At 37.1% G+C, this 18,898-nt stretch overlaps 1 long non-coding RNA gene across 1 annotated transcript in view; it reads left to right on the forward strand.

The window, feature by feature from the left end:
• The first annotated feature begins 441 nt into the window (after positions 1 to 441).
• The window catches only part of LOC114901893, a 179,571-nt gene continuing 161,114 nt past the window's right edge, over positions 442 to 18,898 (forward strand). The window contains exon 1 of the long non-coding RNA XR_003795314.1: positions 442 to 540. This is a non-coding gene — a long non-coding RNA (uncharacterized LOC114901893). The remainder of the gene's footprint in view (positions 541 to 18,898) is intronic.

Raw genomic sequence — 18,898 nt, forward strand, 5'->3', positions numbered from 1 at the left:
TAGAATATTGGATTCACTTATCTATGTTCATCTTCTTTGGAAACATTGACTCCTCTGGTCCTTGCTGATTTCTTAACTAATGCCTTCAAACAGATTTTTTAAAAATGTTTTACACAGATTTAGCAGTCATTCTTGGTGGAAGGGTTGGCTTAATATAATCTAGTCCAAAAAAATGATCAAAATCAAAAGGAAAAAATTGAATAACAACTGAAGAGCAAAAAGTGGGAAAAAAGGAATATTTTTAAAATCTAGAAGCAAATCATAAAATGATAAATGCAAATATAAAAATAATTTTGAAAAATAAGAATTGTGGAATTATAAAATAAAAATCCAGCAGATTTTTTGAAGTTTCTAAAGAGCCAAGAGAACCAGCACCATCTCCTAGTTTTGACAGCGAAACCATTTTCTTTCCCAAGACATATTTTTCCCTTGCTCTTCCATAGGAGTTCTCAGAAGGCTGAAGATGAGACAGAGCCTCTTTGTGAAACGTCCACAGTTCCTGCAGAGGTGCTCTGGAATTTCTCTGAAGTCCTGGCCCAAGTAGGTACATCTTTTTGGTTACCAAAGGGCACTTTGGAGGGAAATAATTGATTCCAGGTCTGAATCATGGAAGATACAAAATGAATCTGGAATATCTTGTTGTGTTAGAAACTAATAAAGTGTTAAAAATATGATAGAGATATAATTAAAGGGCAAAGGAACCAACTTATATGTCTCCCGTTGGACAAATCTGGAATAATTTGAGATAAACTGAAATAATGATAGGAATAGATTTTGAAGTAATAATCCATTTGTCCAAGCTGATATAAATCAGAAAATACAAATAAGTAAATAAAGGAGTGATAAAAGAAAGCTCTTCCTTGAGTAGAGTGGCAACTAACAAATACAGAAGAAATAATACAATTAGAAGATCATTAATGGTTGCTGAAACTAGTGGGTGAAAGCTTGGTGAAAAACAGGATATTTATGTAATACAAGATATTTCCCCCCAAATAACTCATTAATTACACAGGGGAAAAGTAACCTCACAGTGAAAAAACCTGGTGGATACTTCCTTAAGTAAGTGATATAAGGTAACAATGCCAGTAATAGGACAAACCAACCTCATATTTCTCCTGATACTGAAAAGTATATATATTTTCTGTGGTGATCTTGCCCAAAATGCGTAAGTTTAATCTAACAAGAACGTGCCAGATACATTAAATGCAGGGACATTCTACAAGATAACTGGTTTGTAGTCTTCAAAAAATGTTAAGATCAAGAAAAACAAAGACAGAAAAGCTGTGCAAGATTAAATGAGGCAAGAGACATGACACCTAGTGGCAATCCATGATCCTGGATGGGATTCTATATTGGGCAGAAGAAGTAAATGTTAGGACAATTGACAAAATTTGAATATGAACTGTGGATTAGATAATAGCATTTTATCTATGTTACAGTTTCTGATTTTTGATAGTTTTACTGTGGTTATACAAAAGAATGTCTTTGTTCTTAGGAAATATATATTGAAGTTGTATGTATGTGTGTTTGTAAGTAAATATATATATATATGTGGAGAGAGAGAGAGAGAGAGAGAAAATAAGTGGGACCAAATATACCAACTGATGATCTAGGTAAAGGGCAAATGGGAATTCCTTGTGCTATTTTAGCAACTTTTTTTATAAATCTGAAATTATATCAAATTAAAAGTTTACAAGCAAACAAACTAGATGACAAGAAATCCTCAAAACTATAAAGTATATGTGGATGGAGTCCAACCACTGAGAGTAGAAAGAAGCCAGTGATATTTATAACTATGTAAGAGGAAGCAGAGGACAAGAAAATAAAGACAACATCCTGATAGAAGAATAGGCAACAGATAGTTCATAGGGAAAAAATACAAATGGCCCTTGAACATATTAAAATGTGTTCAGTTTCACTGATGAGAAAATGAACGTCATTGAGAAATTTGGTATGTTTAAACAAAATACTTGCCAAGGTTCTGGGAAAATAGGTATTCTTATATGTTTTTGATAGAAAAGTGATATGCAATGTCTAGCAAAATTGTACCTGAGTTTACCTAATTACCTACCAATCCCATTTCTACAGATCTATCCAGATGATACACTATAAAAATATTAAAAGACGTATGAACAAGGCCAATAAGTGCCAAATGCCCATAAACAAAGAAATGGCTGAATTTAAATGAGAATACATTTAAATGTAGTTTAATTAAATACACTAAATACACTACATTAAATACACTCAATGTAGTATTATGCTCCTTTAAAAAAAGGAGATAGATCTCTACACAGTACATAGTGGTACCCAGGACAGCTTTTTAGGTGAAGAAAATGCAAGTTGGAGAAAAGTGTGTATAATAAACTGCCATTCATCTAAGAAAAGAGGGAAAGAAATAGCAGTATATTAACATATTTGTTTATAGTTAAAAACAGGAGGGGGAGAAGCCAAAAAGTGGAAGAAAAATGGTTGCCTACAGTGGAGTGGAGGGAAGGGGGGAGGAGGAGACAGAGAACTTCTCTGAATATACCTTATTTTATACATTTGGCACAAAGATGTGAACAATTATTTAAGAGATAAAATATAAAGAGTAAACGTACATTTGGAAACATTTAATTCTTTAATAATCAAATAAATGCAAAATAAAGCAACAGCTTGGATGTGGAGAAGGAGAGTAAGAAGGGTGAAGGATTACTCTGAGGTTGTTGCCCTGAGCAACTAGAAGAATGACTGGTCATTGATGACATGGGAAATACCTTGAGGAGGAAGATGAGAAGCCTGATTTTAAGTTAGGATGCCTTAACACTCCACCAATGCTGTTGGTGTCTGTTTACCTCTGCAATTTGTGGGCTCTATGACCTTGGCCAGAGCTTTCCTGAGCTTCAGTTTCCACATCTTTAAAATGAGCTTAATAATAGTGCCCTGCACTAGGGTTATGGTAAAGATTGAATGAGATACCGCACATAAAAGCTCTCAATACAGTGCCTTAGACAATAAAAGCATTCAATAAATACTCAATTTTAAAACAAACCTTATTTAGTATTATTAAAATAATGGTTTGTTTGAATTCAAGCACTCTATATTAACAACTTTTAGTTATGGAATGAAACAGTGATTTAAAAAATTATTAATGTTCATACAGATTTAAATATGTCCTAAAATAATTCTTACACCTAACATTCATTTTAATTACTTTAGTCATTACAAAGCCTGCAAGCTTCCATTTCTGCTGCTGACACTGATTATGTATACTTCTGTCAAAGAATCAGGAAAGAAGGAAATAATAACCAATATTCATTGCATGTTTACAATATGCCAGGTGCTTTTCTAAATGCTTTAATTTATATATATATTTTACATATTTTTTTAACACATTCAGTCTTCATGACACCCAGTAGGATAGCTTCTATTATATCTCCATTTTATAGATGAGGAAACTTGAAACAAAGAGTAATGTTTAAGGTATTTGGAACAGAGACCAACCACCCATTTCATTTGTGGAATCTGCTATAAAAGACAACATATACTGAATCAGTAAATACATAAACTTCTTGAAGAAAAATCAAATGAAACATTTTCTGCAGAAAACTTTGAAGTTCACATGCATTTGCTCATACAGTATTTCTGAACATGTGCTGTCCAATACAAGAGCCACCAGCTACATACAGAGTACTTGAAATGTGGTTGGCAGAAATTGAGATGTGCTGTAAGTGTGAAATACACAACAGATTTTGAACTTAATGTAAAAAAAATGAAAAACATCATGTTAATAAATTTTGTACTGATTGCATGTTAAAATGATAATATTTGATAATATTAAATAAAATATATTATTAAAATTAAAAAAAAAAAGTTGCCTTAAGACATCCAAATGAGAAGCCAGCCTGTCCTTTGGATATATGAGCCTGGATCTAGGATAAAGTTCCAGACTGGAGCTGTAAAGGCTAGCGTTGCCCACAAAGAGATAATATTCAAAGTCTTGAAATTAGATGGAATCATCCTGCAAGTGACTGTATATATAAAACAGTTCTAAGGACTGAATCCTATGTTCAGTCCTAATGCATGCTAATGTTTATGTGTGGGGGAAAGTGGAGGAATCAGTAAAGGAATTTGTGAGACAGACGAATACTCAGGAGATTGTGTTTCTTCTGAAACAAAAAAAGTTTCAGGAAAGAGAGAAATAATCTAAATAAGATCTGGTCTTACTAAGAACTGATCATTGGATTCATCAATATGGAGGTTACTGAAAAGAAAGACCAGTTTCAGAGAAGTGATAGGGGTGAAAATCATTCAGGTGGGTTCAAGAGAGTAAGAGAGAATAGAAGGAGAGGATTTGTGGAAAGTGGTGTTACAGAACTTTTTTTGAGGAGGTTTTCAATAAAGGGAAGTAGTGAAATAGGGAAATAGCTAGAGGGATTTGTGTCAAAAAGGGCTTTTCTTTTAAGAGGGGAGAAAGTATTGTATATAGGCTAATGAAACTTTATTAGCTGAACACGTTTGTATATTTATTTCTCCATGTGGTGAAAGAACCAATATTATTGTCACTGAAGCAGTGATATATATACATGGCTATCTTCAGTCTTTGAAAATCTAAGTAAATTATTACATGATTAAGCTAAATATTTGGGCATTATAAATGACACTGTAACGTTTTCCACCCCTTTATTTTAATATCAAACATATTGATGTTTTTATTATCATTTACAGATAAATTTCCTTTGATTCAAACCCAGAGTGTCAGAGAGAGAATATGAAGGTCTAGTCTGATTTTCAAGAGCAAATCTTTTGTATTGCCGATGTTGACTCTCCAGACCATACGTGGAGGAACTCACATTCACATATTATCTAAATCAAAAGCTAGTGTAATTTGCATTTCTTTATGCAAGATGGGTCATACAGAAGGATCTTTGTTCTGACAGATATTTTCTCCCACAGAAGTGCTTCATTTTGGTTACGGTTTGGATTTGGTTTAGAGTTCTTCCTTCAATGTTTTTCTTTAGTAAGGCTAATGGGAAGTGCTAATGTGTTTACCTCATGTGAATACTTCAACATGACAATCCTTTAAGTCTATACTACCCATTATGGTAGCCAACAAATGGCTATTCAATACTTGTGATGTGCTTCATGCAGCCAAGAAACTGAATTTTCAATTTCATTTAATTATAATTAAATTTTAAAAATGAATTATTTAAAAATATTTTTCTATTAAACACAACTTTACTGCTTTCATAGGACTGCAGTTCACTTGAACCATTGAAAATTTAGTGTACAGTCGAGATGAGCTTTTTGTAAAATAAACAATGAATTTGAAGATTTAGTATGAAAAAAGGTGAAATATCAACTTGATAAATTTTTATGTTGACTGTTGAAATGATAATAAGTTGATTTAGATAGAATAAATAAAAATTAAAATATTTTCTTTAGTTATAAAATATTTTATGTAAAATAAAATTTGAAATATTAAGAATAAATATGCTTAATTTTTTTAATGTGGCCCTTAGAAAATTCTAGATTACAGATGTGGCTCACATTATATTTCTACTGTGCAGCATTGCTCTAGGTTATTAAACATAAACTTTATGCCAGATGAATAGGAAGGTCTATAGGTTGCTTCTGTTGTAAGGCATCTTTCCGTCTAGTGAGGCCAAGAGTATTAGTTCACCCTCTTCATTTATTTACTCTGTGGCTTCAGAATTAACATGGAGAAGCTTTGGGATTAGGACTACTTTTTTAAGATAATCATCTAACAATGTAAGGGTGCCAGAGAAGATAAGGGATCTTTCTTTTGGGATGGTTTTAAGAAGAGCTTGAATCAGTACTTTTTGATAGAGAAAATACAGGGAGGTGATAGAGAAATAAATGCTTGTCGTGTGAAAGCTTTCCAGTAAGTTTCTTAGTTTCAAAGTCAGGGACAAAACTGATCTACACAGGTACCTTGCAAGACAAATTGGTAACATGTACATTACAGGTCAAGAGTTAAAATACATACTGGCCATTCGTGTTTTGAGTTTTGTTTTATTTTGTTTGGTTGGTTAATGGTAGTGTTTTTTGTTTGTTTTTTTGATCATTACTTTTTCTTTTTCTTTTCTCTTTCTTTGCTTGTCTTATTTTATTTTTCCAAGAAAATAGCAGGGCAGCCTGACCAGCCCTGGGCAAATGTATCAGAATGGAGAAGTTTTATTTGGCATTTTCTTTTTCTCTTGGTGATATCCTTTCTCCTTTTGGCAGTATGTCCAATGCCTAGGGCTATCCAAGATCTCCATTTGATGCCCCAGCCAAAGATTTCCTTTTTTCAAGAGAATAAGTCAATCTGTGTTAATATATTTAATGACCATTTATTACTATTTCATGGGCATGATGCCTTATCCCAATAGAATAGATATTTCAGGCTCCATGACAGGTAATTTGTTGATACATTCCAGGAAGGTCGGAAGTTTTGGACCAAATTTGAATTTTACTATTTGACAGCTATCTATTTCTCCTACTGGGCCTGTTAAGGGTGTGTTGCTGGGTCCTATTAAAAGCAATTTAATTTATTGAATCTTTTATCTTTCTGGCAAAGGAAAGTATATAATTTTCCAAAGCTCTTGTAGAATGCAGTACTCTCTATGCAGAGGTAAATCATTCATTTTCAAAATTCTCATATTCTCAGAGTTCCTTAAAAAAAAACTCATAGTCTTTGATGCAGCAATGCTGCATACTCTTCACCTAACCTGTGTAAAAGTTTCATGTGAATATTTGATGGGAGGCATTCCTGAGTTAGTGTAACTTTATTTATCCCTTGGTGCGTGGGATTTCATTACTTTGGTCCATGTGGGATAGTCCTCAGAGTGATGGATGACTCACTATGAAACAGCTGTGACCTGAAAGAGTACTTGCTGGCATTGCATTTTCTGTGTAAATTTGATTTAAGAAAAAACAATCACCATTATGTCATCGCATTCTTCTGCTTCAGTGTTGGTTGCCACACTCCTTGAGGATGGAGTAACACCCTCAGACAGAAGTGGGGGCGGGTGATGGAACAGTTGGGCTGGTGTGGACAGCCTGAAGATGAAGGAAGAAAGATGACAATATATATAAGCATTTGCAGAACTAGACAGCATACAAGCTGGCCTATTTACTATTAAAGCTAGGACAGGCCCATTATGTGATGCTTTGAAATTCCGAGAAATGGGCTACTGGGACTGGTAATCATCAGTGAATGCTGTGTGAGTCAGATCCTAGGCAAAACTACACGGTGCCTAATCAGTCTCATACCCTCTTTCCTGTAGTGCTCTTTTGCCTCATAGCACACTCGCCTGCAGTCCATTTCCATCCCTTTCTAGAAGTGGGATCTTGGGCACATCCATAGCTTATCTGGTTTTCAGTTCCTTCATCAATAAAAAGAGACAAAAATTGTATCCATTTCTTGAGGCAGTTTTAAATATTAAGTAAATATGTGTAACATTTTTAGAACAGCGTCTGGCCTATGTATGTACTGAGGATGTGTGATTTTTATTACTTTAGAAAAACCAAACAGAATCATTTGGTATAAAGCTCAAGACCTTGGATCTGCTCTCTTTGAACAAAATTAAATAATCCAAATTTCTTTCTTTCTGGTACCCTCATCAAAACTTATTGGTCTTGTGTACCATTTCATCAGAGCCTTTCCCCCCAATTCCAGATTTTTAAAAGTCTCACACCACAGTTAACATCTGGATCTGGGGTGTAGATGATTCTTTTGTACCTCTACAGCTTTTTAAACAGTTTAATCAAATGCCAATATTTACAAATTCAGATATTTCTTATAAAATTATGATCTCTGACTTCCCTTGGAAAAAAGTCAAAAGATCTGTCAACCATAGGACAGCAGCCCCACATGAGAACACTCAGTTGGAATTAAATAGCAGCAGCCCTCTTTTGATTCTGCATATATCTCCCAACTTTCCAGTCCTCACTATCCCATATTTTTCCTTACAATCCAACTTAATTCACTTTTCATTGCCATTCCAGGCCCTACGAATAGAGAGCAAAAGGAAGTTGGAGGGATACAGTAAACAAAGAGTTCATGGTTTTTCATTGGCTGAGTCCTTGCTTGGAAAGAAGAGGAGTTTTTCTTTTTTCTGTTGGGCTGTGCTATAATCACAGAGCATGAGATCTCCCCTTTCTTGTCTCCTGACTTTATTTAATTGAAGTTTCTGTTTATTAATTTCTTACATTTTCCCCTTTTGACCAAGATCTTTCTCTGAAAGCATAGCCGATCAAGAGTGAGGTTTTCTAGTTTCAGTGGCTTTTTGTCCCTTAATGCCAGGAAGGACCTTTCCTTGGTGTAGCATCTCACATCAGAAAGAGAGTACACAGATTGGAAACCTACTGAGGTCACATTTGAGTAACAAAGAGGAGTACGAGGGATAACTCTCAGGCACTTTTTTTCTAAAGTCCATATGTTATCAAGATCATAGACACTGGAGATCATCTGAAGTGTTGTCTTCATCAAAGATTTGGTGACAAACTTCCAGCAGACCTGGTCCAGATATCTTGGGAAAGCTGTCTTATCAGATGTCATCAGTTCAATTCTGGGAAGTCTTTACTTTCAGGTCACCAAATGATGTGCAGATCTGGTCAGAGTTCCGTGCTTTGTTTAGGTATGTCGCATGAATCCAAAAGTCTATTTTTTGGAGTTTGGTGGCACTAGGGTTGGTTAGCAGTACCTGATAGGGGCCTCTCCAGGGAGGTTGAAGAAAGTTCCTCTGGAGGGTCTTTTCTGAGAGATGAAATTTCTAGGTTGCAAGGTGTGATGCTTAAGGTCTTTGTCTCCAGAGAGCGCACTATGAAAAGATTGCTTTACAAAAGCATGGTTACTTTTAATAGAAGCATAAGGCCTTTGCAATATTGTAGTATCTCTCCTTTTATCCATCAGTTGTGGGTCAAAAGAAGTAGAATCCAAGTGCATTGGGCATCCTGTGACTATCTCGAAAGGTGAGAATTCATGGGTTCCAAAAGGGCGGATCTGAGATTTAGAAGGACCAACAGCAATGCTTTTGGCCAGTGTATTTGGAGGGCCTCTACAGATTTTTCCAACTGAGTCTTAATAATGTTGTTAGTGTGTTTGACTAAACCAGAGGATTGAGGGTGGTAAGCACAGTAAAAGTGTTGTAAAACCAGCCAAACAGTGTAGACTTGTTGAAGTATCTAGCCAGTAAAGTGGGTTCCTTGATCTCTATGAAGTTTGAGAGGAGTTCCCTAGGAAGGAATCATTTTTTCCAAAAGGACATTAGCCACAGAAGAGTCAGTAACCTGAAGGGAAAGCTTCAGTCCAGTGAGAAAACATGCAGACCATAACTAAAACATATTGATATCCATGAGACAGAGGAAATTATATTGAATCCATTTGCCAGATGTCAAATTGTCCATTAGGCAGTTTAAAAAGTCTGAGAGTAGTGTGAACAGGTTTCCCTAGGTTGTACTTCAGACACATCAGACAAATGAGCTAGGCATTTTTTGTAGTCTTATTAATGTTCCCCTGCCAAATATTGATTCATGAAGACTATCATTTTGTCAGTAGATCAGTGGTTTAACGCATGTACAGTGGTGAGGAGTGAGAATTTTAGTCTTCGGTGGGACTTGGCTGTTATTTGGTCCAAACCTAAGCCATATCTTTTTATCAAACCAAGAATTGTTGAACTTCTAGTCCTGTTTTCTCTTTTCTGAGGCCAATTGTTGGGTGTCTCTAGTTAGTGTTTCTAAATTATCATTTGCAGAAATACCCTTTGAACCATGACAGAGGTTTGGCTGCTCTTGGTCCCTTTAAGGGCAGCATTCCTTGCAGAAATATCAGCAAGATGATTTTTCATAACTTCCATAGAATCAAGTTTAGAATGCCCCAGAATCTTAATAATAGCTAGAGAGGCAGGTAAAAATATTGCATCCAATAATTCCTGAATATAGGGGCCATTTAAAATTTTATTTCTGATGGAAGTAAGGAAACCACGTTGCTTCTACAACATTCCAAAATCATGAGCTACTCTGAAAGCATATCTACTATCAGTATAAATATAGGCAGTTGTGTCCTTGGCTAAAGTACAAGTCTGTGTAATAGTGTATAATTCAAGCCTTTACCCGTAAGTAAAGATGCTGCCTCAACAACATCAAAAGAGCTTGCAAAAGCATACCTAGCACAATATTTGCCATTGTCACCTTTTAAATAAGAACTGTCTGTGAACCGTGGGAAGTCAGCGTTGCCAAAAGGAATTTCCTGCAAATCATCATGAGCAGTCAGGAGGTTGTCTGTCAGCATTAAAGATGGAGGGGAGAAGAATAGCAGGGTTAAGGTTATTATGTAAGAGAGTTATGTGAAGAGCAGTTAACAAAAGGACTTCATTAGGAGGTGAGGCAACTGAAAAATGTTGAGCATGATGAGAATTTAGGAGAGCTTTTACTGCATGAGGTACAAAAATGGTTCAAGGGGGATCCCACAATGATTTTCTCAGTGGTCTTAACCAAAAGGGCAGTGGCCATAATGGGTCTAAAGCTACAGCGGTATCCCCACGCCTCAGGGTCCAGTTGCTGGCTATAATACTCAGTGATAGTCCCCATATATTGGGGTGACAACCCCAGGGGCATTCTCTTCCTTTTCATATACAAAAAAGGAAAAAAAGGAATCTGATAATTGGGATGCCCAAGGGCAGGTGGGTTCATCGAACTCTCCTTTAAGGTCTCAAAGGCTGTCGTCTGGTTCTTCCCGTAAAGTTGGGTTGGGGTTATTATTCTTGAATAAAACATACAGAGCTTTGGCTGTAAGAGATAAATTTGGAATCCAATTTCAGCAATAATCAACGAGCCTGAGAAAACCTCACAATTGGTGCTTAGTTTGGGGTTTGGAGAAAGTTAGGACACCACGATGTCTATCTGGATCTAGGTGTAGCCCTTGTTCTGATATTAGATGCCCTAAATAATGGGGAGATTGCAGTTTTTCTCTGATGACCTTATGCCCTTTTAAGAGTAAAAGCTTTAGCAAGTGGATGCTCTCTTCTTGTCAGGATGCTGGAGGAGAGCAAAGAAGCAAATCATCCACATATATGCAACAAAGTAGAACGTCTAGGAAACTTTATATCATCCTGATCAGCCTTCAGGGTTTATGAGAAATAAGAAAGACTTTCAGTATACCCCTGAGGCTATACTGTCCAGGTGAATTATTTTTCTTCTCAAGTGAAGGCAAAAAGGTATCCGTTAGCTTCATCAACTGGAATACTAAAGAATGCATTGCATAAATAATTACAGTAAAGAATTTACATCTGGTGGCAATGGATGTTAGTAATACACGAGGATTAGAAATAACAGGGTGTCCAGGGATAACAATGTTGTTTATTTTTTTTATTTTTGCGGTACGCGGGCCTCTCACTGTTGTGGCATCTGTTGCGGAGCACAGGCTCTGGACGCGCAGGCTCAGTGGCAATGGCTCATGGGCCCAGCCGCTCCGCGGCATGTGGGATCTTCCCGGACGAGGGCACGAACCCGTGTCGCCTGCATCGGCAGGCGGACTCTCAACCACTGCGCCACCAGGGAAGCCCGACAATGTTGTTTATTGCTCAGAGAGCCTGGACAAACCTCCATCCTTGGCCCTTCGGTTTTCTCACCAGTAAAATGGGGGTGTTACAAGGCCAGTACAAGGGGTAATGAGGCCTTGAGTCTTATTCTATTATGGGCTTTATGCCTTGAGGAGCTTCTTATAGAGTATTGATTAATTCTGGGAAGAAGTTTTGTGGGGAGTCTTTTTGAATTTTGATGGGAGGTACCCTGTGAATTGTGATGTGGTTAACATCAGTTGGAGATTTTGCCCATAAGGAAAGTGGTAGCTGATTTAATAGGGACAAATGATCAGTATTTCCAGAATCTGCTTTAATACTGTCAGAGATGGAACAAATAAAAGACATCAAAGGGTCTTTTAATTCACCTGGTTGGTTGCAGGCATACCTCATTTTGTTGCACTTTGCTTTATTGTGCTTCAACAATGCAAAAGAGATTGTTGCAAATTTAAGTGCTTTAGGTGGCTTTGGCCTGAAACTGTTTTTCTACAAGTTGAAAATTTGTGGCAACTCTGCATTGTCAGATGACGGTTAGCATTTTTTAGCAATAAAGTATTTTTTAATTAAGGTATGTACATTGTTTTTCTAAGATATAATGCAATAATAGACTATAGTATAGTGTAAATACAGCTTTTATATGCACTGGGAAACCAAAAAAATATGTGACTCACGTTATGGTTATACTTGCTTCATCGCAGTGGTCTGGAACTGAACCCACCATATCTCCAAAGTATACCTGTACTTTGATGACTACTGTCAAATTCGAGAATTATTTCCCCCTTATGGGAGAAAGAAATTCCAGCATCATACTTCTCTAAGAAGCCTTGGCCTAATAAATGGATAGGGGCAGAGGAACTAAGGAGAAAAGTGTATGTATCTTTCAAAGAGCCTAAACAAAATGGAATAGGTTCAGAGATAGGGTACTCTTGTGGTTCGTTAGAGATCCCCGCTAGGTAAACTGTTTTAGGACTCTAAGGCAGGGGCTTTTTTATATGAGTGGGGTTAAGTACCAGCAATGTGGCTTCAGTGTCAATTAGGACTAGAAGAGATTCATCCCCAATCTGGAGAACTGTTTCTCCAAGCCAATTAAGAGGAAGGATTGAGAAGAGACCCTGTAGTCCCTCAGAGCCTCATCATTGAAAATTGGGAGGAAAGGCTGGTTAGAGGGCTGAAGCCACCTTAAGTACTTAAATTTGCAACAATCTGTTTTGCATTGTTCTGGCTCTTTGCAATAATAGCAGAAACTAGGAGAGTTTTGGTTTCGTTTAGGAACCTTCATTTGCTGGAGTTGAAGATTAAGAATTTTGTCAGTAATATTTGGCTGATTTATCTACAGTGTGAGAGAGCTGGTTTGCCAGATAAACTAAATATGGAGTGGACATAGTTTTATATTATATCCTGGTCCTTTTTACTAGAAGGGAAAGGTCTCATTTTCAGTCCATTAATAAGCATAGAGTTAAAATTACCCAGGTGGAATTAAAATCTGAAAGAAGACCAGAATATTCTTTAAAAATACAATCTAAAGTTGATTGTAATAGTCATGAACAGTTTCATTAGATTTTTATACAAGCCTGAAATTTGTTCTAATTAACAGTCTTTGGAAAAGCCCTAGGAATTGTTTGATGAAGTCACCTAGGGATTGCTCGAGCCTGATCAAATAAGTTAGCAAGCTGGTCTCCTGTTGTAATTCTAGAGACCTTTCAGATTTTCCCAATTAGTGGTTTTCATCCAATGCTGGGCCTGGCCTTCATGAAAAACATATGAACTAGCTGATATAAGTTAGAGAATCCAGGTTGATAAGTTTGAATGATTATATTAAATTCGTCAGCAAATCTGTGAGGAGTTTTTGGTTATTTTGGGAAAATCTTTGACTATGCTTGCAGTTCAGCTTTAGTCTAGGGAATATAAAACAATTAAGGGTTTAGCCTCTGGATCCTCAGAAGGCTTAATTTTAACAGGGCAGGTTCTGACAAGTTCAAGCACGGAAGTTCAATGGCTGTCGCTTCCCCAGCCAGGTTCCACTCAGGGACTGGGTCTCTTCTGTGTTCCATGGTCTAGTCTTAGACCAGGTTGAGGCCACCGCAGATCCAGTGACATGCTGTGACATGGAGTGAGCGAGGCCAGAGCTTTTGCTCTGTTTGGGCTGGGACACGTGCCAAGGTGATAGTGGGAAACTGACAGCTGCTAGAGTAGACCCCTCTCCGTCCGGCCTTGGGGGTAGCCAGCTTGTGCACATTCTTCGCAAATGGAGTCCAGGCATCTCACTGCCCTCTTGTTAGTCCCAGTGGTCCTCCAACCAATCAAGGGGTCTCGTCTCCCCCATATAGGACCCCAGGACTGGGGTGCCCAGTCTGTGGCTCTTACCACTCACTCTCCAGGGCAGGTGTCCACATGTGTATTCTCCCTTTTTCCTCTGAGTCCTCTCTTGGGCATATGCCTTGATTTGATAGCTTTATTCTCCTTCTTACCTGATTACGTGTGTATCTTTCTTACAGCCTTGGTTGTATGGGAGTCCTTCTGCCAGTTTTCAGTGATAATTGTTTCACACGTAGATGTATTTTTGATGTGTTCATGGAGGGAGGTGAGCTCCATGTTTTCTTACTCTGCCATCTTGATCTGTCCTGCTTTTGCTAATCTTATTTTGCAGAGAGGCGATTACAGGCTCCTGACAACACTTGGAAGCCTCAAAATACCCATTGAAATAGGGATACCATTCAATTATGGAAATCTCTGAGCTATTGTATTCCAATTCAGTTTTAAGAAAATTAACTTTGGGGATTTCAAAAGTTCCCCATAATGTCCATTGATAGTCTAAATTGCCTTTAGTCAGGTCATCCATTAGTTAGGAATGCACATGCAGAAGGACCATGGTTTTCAAACATTAAAATTGCTCGAAGTCCCTGTAGGGGTGTTGTCCTCAAAATATTTAGATAACTTAGATCCCATTTCTCAGTTTTTCCTCTAGAGTAAAAGAATAATTTTCAAACAGCTCAAACAGCTTACAGCTCAAACAGCTCAATCCAAACAGCTTGCAAGCTAATCCTAACCAAGTCTAAGAAAAACAGCTTGGTCCTAGAGGCACCAGGCCAAAGGCTTTTCCAGCCAGTTTCCAGAGAACAGCTCCTGTTCCAAAGGAATGGGCTGACAGTTGAACCAGCACGGTTTCAGTGAAGCAGCCCTGTTCCTGACGGAATGGGCCAACAGCTCCTCAGCTAGCTCCAGTTGAAACAGTCTCAACTCAAAATCAGATTGAAGTGCCAAATGAGTACTCACATACAGAACAAGGCCTTAACTGGAAAGACAAAACCTTAAAGTAGATTCCAAATAAAGTCTGGAGAGCTTCAAATGCAAAGAGGGTGTGAGCTCAGATCCAGAAGAAATATGTACCTTCAAACTCCAGGGTCAGTGAGAAAAGCAGGGAGCAGTAATGGACTCAATTGTGCGTCCTGCACTTGTTTGCTCACCAGACCCAGAGCCTTTGGGGGTCTTCTCTGGTCCCCATGTGAGTCACCAAAATGTTGAGCTGAAACAGATAGACTGCCAGATATTTCTCTAGCAAAAAAGGGTTTATTTGGGATCAGCAGAGACTTGCAATTCAGGTTCTCCAACCATGGCGAGTCACGTGCAAGTCTCCCACATGGCAAGGGAAGGAGAACACTTTTATAGAGAAGTAAAGAAAGTTGAGAGGTCTCTAGTAAGCATAGAGCCCATGGCTTTTCATTGGCTGAGTCCTTTCCAGGAAAGAAGAGGAATCTTTCTTCTTCCTGTTGGATCTGCTATCATTGCAGGGCCTAAGAGCTCCCCCTTCTGGTTTCCTGACTCTATTTAATTGCGGTTTCTGTTTATTAATTTTTTACAACCTTAACTCTAGTCACAGTAATGTGTTAGAATGTATTCTAAGCACAATAGGAAGTCACTGAGTGATCTCTAAGTAGAGTACAGTCTCAATCCAATTTACATATTTAAATATAGCTGTAGTTTCTGTGCAGAGCTTGGAAGGGGAAATGAGAGCCAGTTAGGTAGTTTTTAAAGTAGTCAACAGAAACGAAATTGAGTTATTTGTAGTGAGGTGGATGGACCTAGAGTCTGTCATACAGAGTGAAGTAAGTCATAAAGAGAAAAACAAATACCATATGCTCGCATATATATATGGAATCTTAAAAAAAAAAATGGTCATGAAGAACCTAGGGCAAGACGGGAATAAAGACACAGTCCTACTAGAGAATGGACTTGAGGATACGGGGAGGGGGAAGGGTAAGCTGGGACAAAGTGAGAGAGTGGCATGGACATGTATACACTACCAAACGTAAAATAGATAGCTAGTGGGAAGCAGCCTCATAGCACAGGGAGATCAGTTTGGTGCTGTGTGTCCACCTAGAGGGGTGGGATAGGGAGGGTGGAAGGGAGGGAGACGCAAGAAGGAAGAGATATGGGGACATATGTATATGTATAACTGCTTCACTTTGTTATAAAGCAGAAACTAACACACCATTGTAAAGCAATTATACTCCAATAAAGATGTTTAAAAAAAACAAGGCAAAAAAAAAGAAAAAAGAAAAAAACCCTCACCAACTAAGCATTCACAGTTGAATATATCTTCAGTGGTTTTTTAGTTTTCTATTATCAATTACTTTTATTATTCTTTGTCTATTTTTAATCGGGCTTTTTTCAAATTATTAGTGTCTTTTTTTATACTCATGATAGTAAGCTATTATTTAATAGGATGAATATATTTTAACCTTTTTCATCAGTATTTTAACTAGCTATTGTGTTGCTTACAGGCAAGTTGTGGATTTTGCATATTTACTTTATGTTCTCTTTACTGAATGAGACAAAGATGTTGTGAAAATGTCATACAATAGCAGTCAGTATAAAAGGATAGCTATGGTAATACGATTATAATTTATGACAGTATTGTATGAAGTGATTGGATATATAGTGTAAAATTAGAATTATGCAGAGTAGTTTAAGAATCTAGAGGGGTTTTTGGGTTTTTTTTGGTTTGTTTTCATTGTGTCTGTTGCTGGGCGCTGGCTTTCTAAAGTTGCGGTGAGCGGGGGCTACTCTTTGTTGTGGTGTGCAGGTTTCTCATTGCGGCGGCTTCTCTTGTTGCAGAGCACAGGCTCTAGATGCATAGGCTTCAGTAGTTGTGGCTCATGGGCTCAGTAGTTGTGGCTCGTGGGCTCTAGAGCACAGGCTCAGTAGTTGTGGCGCACGGGCTTAGTTGCTCTGTGGCATGTGGGATCTTCCTGGAGCAGGGCTCAAACCCGTGTCCCCTGCATTGGCAGGCAGATTCTTAACCACTGTGCCACCAGAGAAGTCCAAGAATCCAGAGTTTTGAGCAGACCTACAAGGAATAAAATAGAGAATCTATTATTATAACTAAAGAAGAAAGAACAAAACCTGCAGCAGATTTGTGATTTAATGCTGAGTTATAAAACCAGAGATCTTTAGATTTCCCCTACTTAGGGTTAAGAGACTGAGGCAGATTTGGACTGGGAGCCCACAGGGTCCAGGGAACTGATGATTAAGCTGAATTCTTCCTAAATTAATCACATCACATCCAATCAGATAGGTGAAGAATAGTGATAATAGCATTTATATAGATTTTACACTTTAGAAAACCAAATGAAGTGGCACAACCATGTGACTTGTTTACGTAATGCAAATTAAGTCTTTAAGACTGAGAATCTTTGAGTTCATTATTCTTACATTTACCTTCATGGTAGAGTCTCACTTATATGACTGACCTTAATAACATTATTAATACTTGCTATCTGATTATGTAAATGTGGTAGAATAAACCTAACACTGCTTCCACTTTTTCAGTTGCTGACCCTCTGGCTAATTAATCATTTCAGATCTCAAATTTTGTTTCATACTAATAAGAACATGATTTTTAAAAATATTTACCTCTATGCATAATATTTGAATTATGTGAATGTCAGAAAAATTCAACGAATACCACAGAGAAGTTAGCAGAAAAGGTAATTTCAACTTGAGAAGCAGTCAATAACAGACATGGTGACATTTACGGTTCCAAGAGCAGATTATGCTTTTTTAAATGATATGTCACTGCTTTGACAGGTATAGGACAAAGATAATAACTACACCCAAATTGGTCACTTCCAAGCCAAATTATGTCAAAGTAAATTTAGCTATTTGTCTCATTATAAAAGAAATGTAATTGTAAAACTTAGATTAGTTTTAGGATTATTTTTTATGTAAACTTTTTCTACCCTTTCTGTCATCCTAAATGGAACTCTCATCCTTAAAAGGCTTCATTAGTTCTCTGAACATTTAAGATGACCAACATGATTTGAAACAGAATTTCCAATCTACTTTATGGTTCCTCATTATACATTATACTATGCTATGAAGTTCACTTACTCAGCTTCGTAAAAATCTATAATAATGCCTCATTTGGTGGTCCTTTGGCCAGACATTAAATGAAAATGATGCTTCATCTTTTGCTTCTTGCCTATAGACTATCCTGAAGAATGGTAGCAAAAATTATTTCCTTTTTGCAGTATCCAATGTAGTGAGTAATCTATGACTTAGCCTATGAAAATGGCACCAATTTACGTAGTTTATTCATGCAGAGGTTACTAAATTACTAAAAGCTGGAGAGTCTTTTTAAAGCAAGTGCATTGTTTTCAGACATTTCAATTTACCAGTTTTGTACTTTACAAGAACATCTCCCAATCAAATCAGAGATTATAACTCAAATTAGAATAATCTGGGGATTTTGTAAACTCTTAAAAATGTGTTATTTACTATCAACTCCATTAAGCTGTCCCCAAAATCTGGCTTGATGCAGAAGAAAACATCTTGTCACTATTTCATAGCTGAAAGATAATTAGCCTCCAATTTTCACAAGTTATATCTTCACCTATGCCCCTTGCAAAGCCCAGGGACTTCAGACTTGTCCAATTACTCTGACCCATCTTCCCAGGTGAGTGAAAATGGAAAGCAATTCTTTCCTGTAACAAATTAACTCATCACCTGCTAACCTCTAAGGCTGTATCTCAGGAGATGTTATACTGTCATTTAAAAATTATTTTCTTATTATTAACCCACAGATGCCCAGTTGGTCACTATAATATCAAGAAATATTGATCACTAATACAGAATATATTTGCACTGTTGAAGAATGCCACAGCAAATTTCTTCAGACATGATACTTTAAACTGCTTTCATCTAAAAAATGGGCAATTGTGTAGCTATATTACGTTTATAATTTTTGATTGCATTCCTAGTTTTATTTATAGGAAAAGCAATAGAATAATTGAAGAAGGATTGAATTGTCACTTCATCTTTTGAGCATCTCAAAC

This window comes from Monodon monoceros, unplaced genomic scaffold (genome assembly GCF_005190385.1).
Source record: "Monodon monoceros isolate NGI ecotype Baffin Bay Population unplaced genomic scaffold, NGI_Narwhal_1 Super_Scaffold_2, whole genome shotgun sequence".
Classification (NCBI taxonomy): Eukaryota; Metazoa; Chordata; class Mammalia; order Artiodactyla; family Monodontidae; genus Monodon; species Monodon monoceros.